This window comes from Coenobita brevimanus, chromosome 23 (assembly GCF_032717465.1).
Source record: "Coenobita brevimanus isolate Jiangsu-jjx chromosome 23, ASM3271746v2, whole genome shotgun sequence".
Lineage (NCBI taxonomy): Eukaryota > Metazoa > Arthropoda > Malacostraca > Decapoda > Coenobitidae > Coenobita > Coenobita brevimanus.
In genome coordinates this window covers 53,635,250-53,647,945 of record NC_136976.1, presented here as the reverse complement: position 1 = coordinate 53,647,945, position 12,696 = coordinate 53,635,250, and the positions used below count along the sequence as shown (strand labels likewise).

The window sequence follows — 12,696 nt, the reverse complement described above, 5'->3', positions numbered from 1 at the left end:
GTGTGCATCCCTCTCCAGTTGTACTTTGGCTACGGCCAGAATACGGTCCAGGGTAGAGAGACCCTGCTACCGTACGTGTAGCGCTACCCAATTACGGAAGCGGCGACTTGGGGCCGGCCTCTCGCCGGAGCAGACGGGTGATCCCGTTTCTCCGTTAGTCGTTTCCCGTCTGCCACTCGGCTACGGCCGGGGCACGTACCAGGGTGGAGAATTCCCTGACGGTAGGATCTGTCCGTATTGGAGAGAGTGCGGCTCTTGAGCCCCTCACTCCGGCTTGTCTCCTACTGCGGGAGGAACACCACGTTGACGGCCTCTTGCCTCGGCGAAAGGGCGACCTCGATCACCCTACTGGTGTCCCTCGCACGCTGGGCAAGTTCACGGCTCCAGCCAAAGTCCACACTAGGGGAAGTAGAGCCCCACCTCAGCCCTATGAACACACTCAGGGAACCACGAAGAGCGTGAGTCTCCCTCAAGCCTCTTTCCCTTCGGGGAGCCCTTCGTCGCCATCCAGGCTTCTTGGCCAAGCGGAGGCGTTAGAGTGGTGGCAAGGCCCGATAGCGGATTTACCATCCACACCCGGCCGCTCCTTAGCACTGTCGGAGCCCTACAGGAGACGCTGCCGCAGCCCAGCCCTGACGGCGCCTCTCCCCCTGAGCACCTGCAGCCCCCGGACGCCCAGGCCTTCCACCACGGTCCCCGACGACGGAGACCCAGGCTCCCTCACGCCCCGGCAGCAGAGGAAGCAGGCCCGGATCCTCCGACTGTTTGGTCCTAGTCCCGAGGGCCCCCGATCAGGTCGAGGCCCCCAGACAGCAGGGCCTCCCTGCACCCCACCAGCACGGCCCTAGGAAGGAGCCGCCCCTCAGGTCGAGGCCCTAAACCAGGGAGCCTCCCTGACAGTAAGTACCAGTGACTTAACTACCCAAGAAACAAGGGTAAAACAGTGACAGTGACAGTGACCCCTAATACAGTGACAGTGATCCAATGCACAGTGGCAGTGTCTAATAAAAGTTATATTAAACAGTGGTATCATAGTAAGTCGTGCGTAAACGTTAAACCGTTCAGTCCTCCTCTATAGGAAGGAAGCGGGGAGTTTTCTGTGGAATTGGAGGTAGGTGCGTGAGTGAGCCGAAAGGCAAGTGAAGTGCTCCCCCGCGACTAGGTGACAGTGTCGGATGTCGCCATACGCACCCTACCTCTATTGTAGTAACATCTCCCCCACAGACTCCCGATCACAGTGAACCCAAGTGAAACTCCCCCGTTTATTATTACCCACCAGTGACACGACAATTAATCTCAACTGACAACCGCAGTGAAGTGATATCTCCTCTAAGTAACAGTAACACATATCATCTGGTAAATTACCAATATGCTGGGAATCGATTCTGACTTGCCGTAAGTGCTTGGGATAGATTAACCCGCCCCGTCCCGGCCACTTTTCGACCACTGGTACCCCCCAATCCCGGGCAATTTTCGACCTTTTTTTTTTTTGCTAAAACTTTCGCTTTTGGTGAGAAACATCGAAAATTCATAGAGAAATCGCTCACCTGAGGTTTAAAATACTCATTACAGGTAGGAGAGCCTCCTTACTTTACTGGGTTTTCTATCAGGCTGGCGCCAAAGAAAACGAGTTCTATGGGAGGATAACTATTTCACACCACTCATAAACGGTTTTTATTTATTTACTGTTACGAATTTATATGTAGTACAAAAGTATATTGGTTTTCAAGCAGTAATATAGGCATTATAAGCATTGTTTCACTCACTAATACCTGACCTTTTTTTGCCACATTACCTGATCATCATTTCTAACTGTTTCTTCCTCTAATGCTATGTAAAGTTTGTCCTCCACATTGTCATTGATTGGGGAATCACTCTGGCCCTGAATTTCGTACCGTGGCATGACATGGCTATACTGGCCAGGTCACTGATAACAGGTGAATTGCTGAGAAAAGGGCATGCAGGGGGGGGAGGAGGTCATGCTGGGTAAGGCATTGTCTCTGCCTGGCATCTTGTTGAGGCAGGTGTCCCGTGTATACGTACCAAAAATGACTCGCGAAAATTGAAAATTGTGGAAATTATGAACCTTGCAATTGCAGGACGTTGAAGTACGTCCTCGGGATTAGCTGTGACAAAACGTGAGGACGTGGAAGTACGTCCTCGGGACGGCGCGGGTTAAAAGCATCTACTTGCCCGAGTGCCAGGGGGTTAACTCATCCTCTTGATGCCCACAGTGGGGGCGGAGGGACGTTGGTTACAAGATTGTGACAACGTGAGTTAACTTTTACCTGGTCGTGGTGTAGTGGTATGCTGCCTGGCTCTCACCTGAGAGTCCCTGGTTCGATTCCCAGCATATTGGTAATTTACCAGATGATTTTTCCTGTGTACAGTACAGGTTTCTCCCTTCAGTAACACATATCCATGACTGCCCTGTGTAAATGTATATTGGATCAAGTTATGTCAATGAGTGTATTATTGTATCTCTGTTCTATTGTGTGTCAAATATTGTGTATGTACACTGTAAGGAGTAGAATTTAAGCAATAGATGTGATTCGGTGTACTGTCTCTTTTTATGCCCTGTTCCTTTGTTAGTGCATTACATCCGGTCTAGTAAAAGGACCCCGTTCCAGTGCTCGTGTTTTTACGTCGAGAAGTCGCCTTAAAAACAGCATTACACTTAACACCGATTTTCGACATGACAGTCATTGTCTTACCTGTAATTTATTAGTTTGTAAATTTTACCTCTTAACATTTCTCTAATACACTCGCGCATGAGCACCAGAGGGACAGTCCCGGATATGAGAAGAGGCCACCGACTCACCGAGAGTATTTACAAAAACAGACGAAGGCGAAACATGATTGGAGAAGTAGAATGTGGTTGGCGACAAGGATGTTTCTTATCCTTGGTTGGCGAAGGGTCAGCTTCTTAATGTATTGCTACCTAACGTGTACAGGAAACCATTTGGCTTGTCATTCAGTGTAAAGTCACCCATGGACAGAAGGAAGAGGAAAGAATGAAGGAAAGATAGAAGAGGGAATGTAGTCACCCGTAGACAAAAGGACGAGGAAGGAATGAAGTAAAGAACGACAGAAGAGGAGGGAAAGAAAGAAGGAAAGAGGAAAGGAAAGGATAGACACCCAAGAGCAGCACTGCATGCTGTTACCTAATAAATGCTGAATATTGTTTTCTGTGAGTGTTTTCCTATCCACTTCTTTTTTCAGAAACTCTTACCACTGTGACTACACAATTATTTTGCAGTTGCTACAGTATCTACATTTCTTATTCCTAGCTACCTGTTAACCTGTAAGTGCATACTCCCAAGAAAATACACATCCAGACTGGAACAAACTGCCTTCCCGGTGGCATTTGTAATATAGAGAGAAGTCGTACCAAGTCTCCCGTGCTATTTAGAATCATGTATGTTCCTTCAATTTTTGGCAGGGATGGTAAAATAAATCATAAAACGTGTACCAAATGATCAGGTAAGCTTCTGAGCCCTCTGAAAGAGAAAGTGATGTCAGAAGTCTCTTTCAGTCCGATGATATACAGTTTTATTCTTGCTGCCAAACGATATAGCATTTAGAATACTCATACTGAAAGGGGTTAATGAAGCTGTATCATCCAGTTCAGTCTCTCCTGAGCTGAACAAAGTCGTCGGAATAAAGAATAAAATTATTTACGTCCTCATAGTTAAGAAAATAACACGCTCATGTAGCAGCACTACGCTAACTTGTAACTGTCTTTTTTGTATCCTCATTGTATAAATCAAGGTACATCATACGAATCATGCAAATATTGGACTTCAAAACCTTGGTTAATCGCCATAATGGTCTAGTAAATGAAACGTGTACACATCCACCTTCACCGAGAGCTAGCGAAAAGTGAGCTATGTTCTATCCCGCCATAGGGACGGTCGCCTATGGCGTATGGAAACAGATGTCATGTGGCGGTATTTGGCAGATATTAAATTTCAGAAAACTGAGTCAATGACAAGCTTCAAGAAAGCACTATTCTTACTCAAAAAGACGATACGAATGTAGATATGAAAGCCAATTCCACTGAACTCATCGGTAACTTAACGAAATGACTGTGTGTGAGGGATTGCCGGATGGAAGCTCAATGTACGCATATACATAATAGCCAGTCAAAAGTATTCATTCATGGGCATGATATTTTTTATCAACGATTATTTTAGTGACTTTAATGGTCTATAGTGTTGCTAACTCTTGTAAGTGTATCCAGACATATAGAATAGTCACAATAGTTATGTTACTTTTCTAGGTCTTGACTGAAATAGGGCTCACCAGCTAGGTAGCAGACGACACCTGAAAGTCCCTCATTATAACAAATGCACAGGAAGCACGTCACCCCGGAGCGGTTACCATGTTCCTAGTGAAGTAAGAGCACCAACATTATACTTTGAAAGTAGAAATTGACTTCGGTTATTCATCTCGTAAAATATTTGAGAGACAGGTGAAACATCATAGCTTGGGGTGCGTTTCCCTTTGCTTCCCACACTTTTTTTTTTTTTTCTTACAGATGCCTACTGTGACTGTCACAATGTGTATTGTTTTTGTTTACATATAGCGCCGCCAGAAACAGGCGACAGCACTGCCATCTAGCAGAGCAACAGAGTATTAAATACCTCCTCGCTTTGCCTCGTAAAGTTTGAAACTTCCTCGAGATATATTTCATGGCAAGGATCCTTGGCACGTACGTAGCTTTCCAGGCTGTGCGGCGAGGGGACTGCACACCTTAAGGTGCCTGAAGTCTTGTCACAACAGCAAATACCAAGTTGCCTTGGATCATTTTGGGACCCGCAAAGGGCTGCTCGTAGGCAGCACAGTATGTAGAGGATAAAGAATTTGAGGAAGGCATACTGTTTTAGTAAGCCTTGGTAAAAAAAAAAAAAGAATTATGTTAGCTACATGAGCTATATAATTGCATTCTGGGATTGTTTAGGGAGGGAATTAGTGTAAAAATACCAAGTTCTTGCTTTGTTTATTGTAGGTTGTGGCTTTGGGTGGTGGGACGCAACAGTATATATGCAGGATGTAATAAGTGTTACCTATAATTATTTATGGTAGTGGGGAATAAGAAGTACTGTAAACATCTTGGTGATCAGCAAGGAGGAATAGACCACCTCTTCAAAATTAACAAATTTTTTTTTACCTACCTTTGAATTGATTCAGTGACAGCATAAGTGTATGAAATGTGGGATAATGTTTAAAAAACATAACTCCAGACTCCTAAGAAGGAAGAATGAGACTCAATATGTTGCACAGCTCTTAAGTCAACCTTTAGTAATCATTTATGAAATGGGCATGCCGATTCACCTATATTATTATAATCTTATTATCTCAAGGTAATTTTGGTACAGGCAAAAACACAGTTAACTGCAGAGTTGTGACTGCAGGAAGTGATTGGGAAAAGAAAAAATTTACCAATATTTTGGGTCAAATTTTGGAAAACATTTCTCCATTTCGAAACCAAAAATATTTTTTCTGGTCAATTTTAGTGTGATTTGAATTAATTTGACCTTCATTTTTGTCGGAAGTCACTCATTTTATAGATAGGCCTACCCAAGCCTGTCTCCAAAACGAATGATTTCCGACAAAAACAAAGATCAAATTCATTCAAGTCACACTAAAATTGACCTTAAAAAATACTTTTCGTTTTGAAATCAATGTCATAGGTTGAATTGTATACCTTAACTGGGGGGGGGCTTCACCCCCCCAGACCCCCCCATATTATTAACCTAACCAAACCTAACATTAACCAAACCCAGCCTAACCTAACCTTACCTTATGTTAATTGTCGTCAGAAGGGAATGAGGTGGAAGGGTTTGCCTCAGTCCTCTAAACCCACATGCCCTCTGCTTTGAATTTGCATAACTTAAAATTCTTACAGTACCACCAATGAAGGTCCTCTCTATAATGTAGGTCACTTCCACACTTCTTACACTTCGGGGATGAAGGCAGAACACCGTTACTGCGAAGGAAATTCACGATTTCCTGATTATACTTAAAAGAAACAAGCTCTGGCCTCGTTGTTCAGTCACAGCACGCCCACTACAAGTGGAACCCATCGTTGAATTGACTAAAGAGATTTTAAAATTTGAAAATCTGATGCTATCAATGAACTGATTGGTCTGCCTTTTGGCTGATTTTAATTTCACTGGACAGGACATCCGAGCATGCACTGTATTGGTATGACATCACGCACGGGAGCTACCATGATAGCCAGTAAGAACGATGTGAAAGTTTGAATCTGAGGGGTGATCCAAGGTAATATTTTATCTATCTGTCTATTGCCTGATGCCATAATCCCGTAAGGGGTGGCCATTTGAGTTATTTGTTTTAGGGGGAGAGGCATGAACCCTCCACCAACCCACTTGTTATTGGTGCACTCTCCTGTCCAGGAGTTCTGTTTTACAACAGATGGCATTTTTTTTTCTATTTTATTTTTTTTTTTCCATATCCTTTATCTATTTCAATTGTTCCTTTCTCATATTTAGTATTATACTTCATCTTTTCTGTATTTTTTTCTACTGTTTCTGCCACTTTAACTATATAATTTTCTTGAATTGTTTCCTTTATTATTATGTTCTCCACTGTCACCACTTGGATCCTCTGACCACAATCTCATCAAAGCCTCATTAGTTAACCCTCCTACACCTCCCCATTCCGAACCTGTCAGGGTGACCCGATGGCGCTTTGACAGGGCAGACTGGGATGGATTTAGAAATTATCTTGCTGATGTTCCATGGCAGTCTTTCTTCTCTAGTGATCCCAATTCTACCCAGTCCCACATTTGCAACTTAATACTAGCTGGTATGGATTTATTCATACCAAGTCAACAATTCACTAAAAGATCAAACTCTCCAAAATGGTTTGATGGCAATTGTGCCAGAGCAACAGCCCAAAAGTCATTAGCATATAACTCTTACTTAAAATCAAAAACATCTGAATCACTCTCCCAATTTAAAATTGCTAGAAATCATGCAAAAGCTGTATTAAATCTATCTAAATCAAACTTTCTTCAAAAGCAAGCATCAAAACTACTTAACAACCCTAATGACAATAGAATATTCTGGTCAACTCTTAATTCTTTCAATAATAACTTTAACAAGTCATCTTCCATTCCCCCACTAAAATCTTCAGATGGCAATATTACAAATGACCCACGTGGGAAAGCAGATATCTTTGCTAGTACCTTTGCAAGAAACTCTACCATAGATGATACCAGCCAGAATGTCTCAGTACTGGAACTTGATTCTCCCGAAATTGCCCCACTTAAAATACAGATAAGATTCGTAAAATCCATCCTAGACAATTTACCTACCAACAAAGCTCCAGGCCCAGATGGAATTCCGCCAATTGTTTTGAAAAAGTGTTCCCCTGAACTTGCCTCTGTCCTAGCTAAATTATTCAAACTATGCATACGTACTTCTTTATTCCCAAATTCATGGAAAGAAGCCAATATCCACCCAGTTCCGAAGAAAGGAAGTTCGTCTGACCCCTCCAATTACAGACCAAAAGCTGTCACATCTTCTCTTGGTAAGGTATTTGAAACTTTAATTAATAAGCATATTGTTAAACATCTTGAATCCAACAACTTAATTAGTGATAGACAATACGGTTTTCGCCGCGAAAGATCCACCATTGACATACTCAATCTCTTAACTCATACGATCCATCAGTCAATTGATCTTTTTGGAGAAACTCATGCAGTAGCTCTTGATGTCTCTAAAGCTTTCGACAGAGTATGGCACCGTTCCCTGCTGTCCAAACTCCCTTGCTATGGACTAACGTCTTTTGTTCCTTTGATTTCTTCATATCTTAGTGACAGGAAAATAAGAGTAAAAGTAGATGATGTATATTCAAATTTCCACTCAATTAACGCCGGCGTGCCGCAGGGATCAGTTCTGGCGCCAACCCTATTTCTGGTTCACATTAATGATCTCTTATCTGTCACTCACAATCCCATTCACTCATATGCAGATGACTCAACACTACATAGTTCATTCACACTCAGACATCCAATTACAAAGTCTGATATCTCTACCTCTCAACTCAGTACAGCCATCTCCATTAATCAAGATCTATCTACAATCAGTGAATGGGGACAAAACAACCTTGTCTCTTTTAATGCTAGTAAAACTAAATATATACAGTTTACTAATAGACAGATATTGCCAGATTCGTACATTACCTTCAGTGCTACTAATATTCCCATCTCCAAAAGTATTGAAATTCTTGGTGTCTCACTTAACAGTGCCCTCAGCTGGACCTCTCATGTCAGATCACTTGCTAAAACCGCCTCAAAGAAACTTGGATTATTGTACAGAGTCCGTAACTTCTTCGCCGATGAGCAGTTGGCTATAATTTATAAGAGTCATGTGCGCTCTCAGCTTGAATATTGCTCACCCTTGTGGGATGGTTGTGGAGAGGTTGCATTAAGACAACTAGACAAAATTCAGAATAAAGCTGTTAGAATCATTAACAACCCTGCCATTACATATAAACTACCAACCCTGCAAGTAAGAAGGAATGTTGCCTCCCTTGCATTATTTTACAGATATTTTTTTGGCAAATGCTCAGACGAAGTTGCATCCATGGTGCCACCTCTCCATGCCTTCCCTCGTGCTACACGGGCATCTGGTAGCGCTCATGACTGGAATGTCACTCAACCATATTGCAGAACTTCTGCCTATCAGAATTCTTTCATTCCCCGAACTGCATCTCTCTGGAACTCGCTTCCCCAGAGTTGTTTTCCTCCAAATTTCAACCTACAACTGTTCAAGTCTAACTGTTACAGATATTTTATGAACAGAGGACACCAGTAATCTGGTGTATGGATTATTTTTTTTTTTCCATTTGTTTTTCCTTCCTCCGTTCTGTTATAAAAAAAAAAAAAAAAAAAAAAAAATGTTCTCCGTTATGTCTTCATATGCCTTACAGTGAAACATGAAGTTGCATTTCTCCTTCCTCCATGCATAATTCACACAGTAAATTTTGTTCATATTTATTTTTGTAGTTTGCCTTAACATCAAGCATTCTCTTTCTTAGCATAAATATAACTTTTGCTTTTTCAGAATTCAGCTTTACTAAATATTCTATTTCCTGTTCTGCTGCTTCTTTAGTTTTGTTTCCTTATCTCATTTCAGCTATGATTTCTTCTCTGTTCTTTTCTTGTACCTTACTTATCATTTTCTTTGCCTCATTTTGTTCCATATTTGTTATATTTTCTGTAATATTATATAGCCTTTTCAGGTCTTGTATTTCTTTTTCGTATTCTCCCTCATTTTCCTCACTAAGCTGTTTCATTTGTACTTCCATTGCATCCTCATTTCTGTAGTTTAGCTCCATATAAGATTCTAATTTTCTTGTATTTATCTTATGTTCCATTTTCATTGATTTTGTTTCATATAGTGGGGCACATTTAGGTGTCGTTTTTGGTAATTTGATTAGTTTGGTTAAATACTTTGTTTGGATGTCATTAACCTTTTTTCTTTCTTTTTCTTTTAACTTTTTCCAAGTTTCTGCTCCAAACAAGGGTACTAGTGTGACACGTAAGAAGCATGTATGGCTTGGTTATATGGTTGCCACCCAGCATTGTAAATGGTTTCTTGACTTCAGGAAACTGTTTGGCTTGTTACTCAATGTAAAGCCACCTGTAAAGGAAAGAAAAGCAATAAGAAGTGACAGGAAAGTTGGGAGAAATGGGAAGAGAGGAGGGCAGGCACAGAAAGAATGATAAAGGTTAAGGAAGAAGCAGGCCTACTAAGGTAATATTATATAGGATTTTTATGTTAAGTATACATTTCCAAAAACAAATGTATAGTGGAATATATTTAGAATAACGTGGTCTACAACGTGGTTGTGTCAGATTTCCTGGATCGATAAGTGTAGTTTTCTGAAAATTGACCATTTTTTGGTGTTTAAGGAAGCGACCAGGTTGCCCATGTCATGTTGTTATCAGCAATCTCCCTGACTGCCCATGCTGTTTACCAACCATTGCATTAACTGAACATGTCAGTGTATCATACTCAGATATGGGCAAAAGAAAACACTAATAAGTGTCAAAGCTATGGAAAACGTAGAGATTTAACCAAACCTAACATAACCTTATCTAACTTAGTCAAAGCTAACAAGGGGCAGCTTTGCCCCCCCCATATCCACCATTCTTTTAACCTAACCTACCTTATGGTAACCTAATCCATCCTAACTAAACCTAACTCCTCCCGAAATTGGGATTGCCACAAAATATTACTGGCCGGTAAGTGCCCCAATCGAATGTTTTAGCGGGTAACTTTAGGTTTCTTTCATAGTTTCCTTGGTGTAAAAGTTTATGTAGGATATTCCCATGTGTAATCTGATGTCAAAATATGGCAGAATGACCTGAAAACAATGCCAAAAATAGGAGGGGTACTGTACTGTATAGATAGGGTGTTTTTATTTTTTTTTATTTTTTTCATGGTTTTCTTTGTGTTGACAAACTTTTTGGATAATCCTGTGTATGTTTTTATGTCAAAATATGGCAGAATGACTGGAAAGCACTGCCAAAATAAGGCGAGGTACTATTCCCTAAGTGTGAACAAGTGGGTTGGTGGAGGGTTAGTGCCCCTCCCCTTAAAACAGACAACTCAAAAGTCAAGTGGCCACCTCTTAAGGGATTATGGCACCTGGCAATAGATAGATAGTACTATACGTACAGTAGTGTATAGGTAGGGTGTTTTTTGGGTTTCAGTGTTTTTTCTGCATGGTTTTCTCGGTGTTTAGCATTACTTTGGATAGTCCCATGTGTTTTGATGTCAAAATATGCCTGAATGACCGGAAAACACTGCCAAATTAAGTACAGGTATGTGTACATAAATAGGTATAGGTTGGAGGTTGGGTATAGGTAGGGTCTGGGTATAAGAGGGGAATAGTATTCATTATCTGGATGTTGCTACTACCTGAACATACCTTTGGCTCTAATTATGTCCAGATAAATGAGGGATTACTGTACTTTCTCATGTCCATCCCTTCTAATCCTCGATTTCATTTGAACTTTGACTTTCACCACCAGCAAGTGGTGGTCAGAAAGTCCACTCTCCAACCTCCATATGCTCATACATCCATTACACACTGTCTAATTCTGTCATCCACATACATATAATCAGTCATTGCCTTCTCATTCAGTTCACCATCCACCCTTCTCATCACTTAGGCCTACCACATATACCTTTGGATCATTTTTTGTCTCAAGACAACATCAACCCCTTCCTGACACAAATGTCCACTAGAGCACTGTCATTCTCGTCAACTTCTGCCGGCACACCCCACTTAACCAACTACATCACTCTATCCACCTTCACATTCCCTACTTTTCCATTCTCATCTCCAATCAAAAACAGTCTCTCATTCATTTTAGACTTTTCCGTGCACGCTTCCACATTTGTCGAGAAGTCTTCTTTCACTCTACAGTAATCCCTGTAAGACCCGGATGCCCAAATCCTGGACACCCCAAATCCTGGACATTTTGGGCTCGGGCCGTCGGAAACCAAAAATGGCCAAAAAACATTAAAAAGCAAAAAAAAAAAAAAAAAATCTGATATGATTTCAGCCGTACTTTGAACTTGGCGTGCAGCGCCGAACAGCTGTATTTTTGCATGTAGTAGAGCACCCCCCTGCATCCTCCCCTCCCCAGTTCCCGCCTAACTACTGTCGTGACTAGACACTCGTCACAATGGCTGCCCCACGTGCTCGTTTTTGTGAATAAACTGCAATACCTCGCTACTTGACCACTTGGGAATTTACAGTGTTGTGCATTGTTAAGAAATTAGAATTCAGAGTACAAAAGATTAGGTGCAGAGTGCAAACTGGCGTGTTGCAACTGGCGTGGCACAAGCAAGAACAGAATGTGCAGTGTTAAACAATTATAATTCACAGTGCAGAGGATTAAGTGCAGCACAACACTAGATTACTGTATGTGCTTCAAGAGCATTTTCACCACCGTCAGAGCCTTAGAGGAGGCGGGTTAATCTTCGTGACAGCCACAGACGTGTTGTAAGTACGCTGTACACTGCCAAACATTTTCCATACTCACTTCTAATTTCCCATTCTCTGGTTCCTTTTCATTTATTTCATGCTTTCTGTGCCTTATTTGTGTGAATAGGGTCTTAAATAGGTGCTGTGCATGTCTGGTAGGGAGTTATTTAGGTGGCTTTCAAAGTTAGTTTGGGTTAGGGTCCATAAGTACCTGTCCAGGGGGCATTTTTCCAAGTCCTGGACAAACCCAAGTCCCGGACATGTCTTTTGCTCTATTACGTCGGCTCTTGGAGGGATTACTGTACTAACACGATCTTGCGTTGGCGTATACACACAAACAGACACCCACATTTGTTGTCCAACTTTCAGTCTTACCCACACAATCCTTGAGCCAACTAATCCATACTCTCTTATATTCTCGTTCCATTTCTTGCACACAATAATATACAGTATGCTCCTTTTGCCCTTTCATTCTGACCCACTCCTGCATATATACCCCATCCGTACTCCCATTCTCTCACATTATCACCTCACCATTTAGTCTGAGTTATTCCATATATATCCACTTTTGCACCCTCAAGCACTTGGACAATCTCTTTCTCTTTCAGCTCACGCGTCCCTCACATTCCACGTTACATGCCGGACCACGTCCTTTGTTCA

The 12,696-nt window shown here is 41.8% G+C and overlaps 1 protein-coding gene across 1 annotated transcript in view; it reads left to right on the top strand.

The window, feature by feature from the left end:
* Positions 1-4,668: 4,668 nt before the first annotated feature.
* Positions 4,669-12,696, top strand: part of LOC145392973 (uncharacterized) — a 327,964-nt gene continuing 319,936 nt past the window's right edge. The window contains exon 1 of the mRNA XM_080267267.1: positions 4,669-4,714. The gene's annotated coding sequence lies outside the window, so the exon portion shown is untranslated. The remainder of the gene's footprint in view (positions 4,715-12,696) is intronic.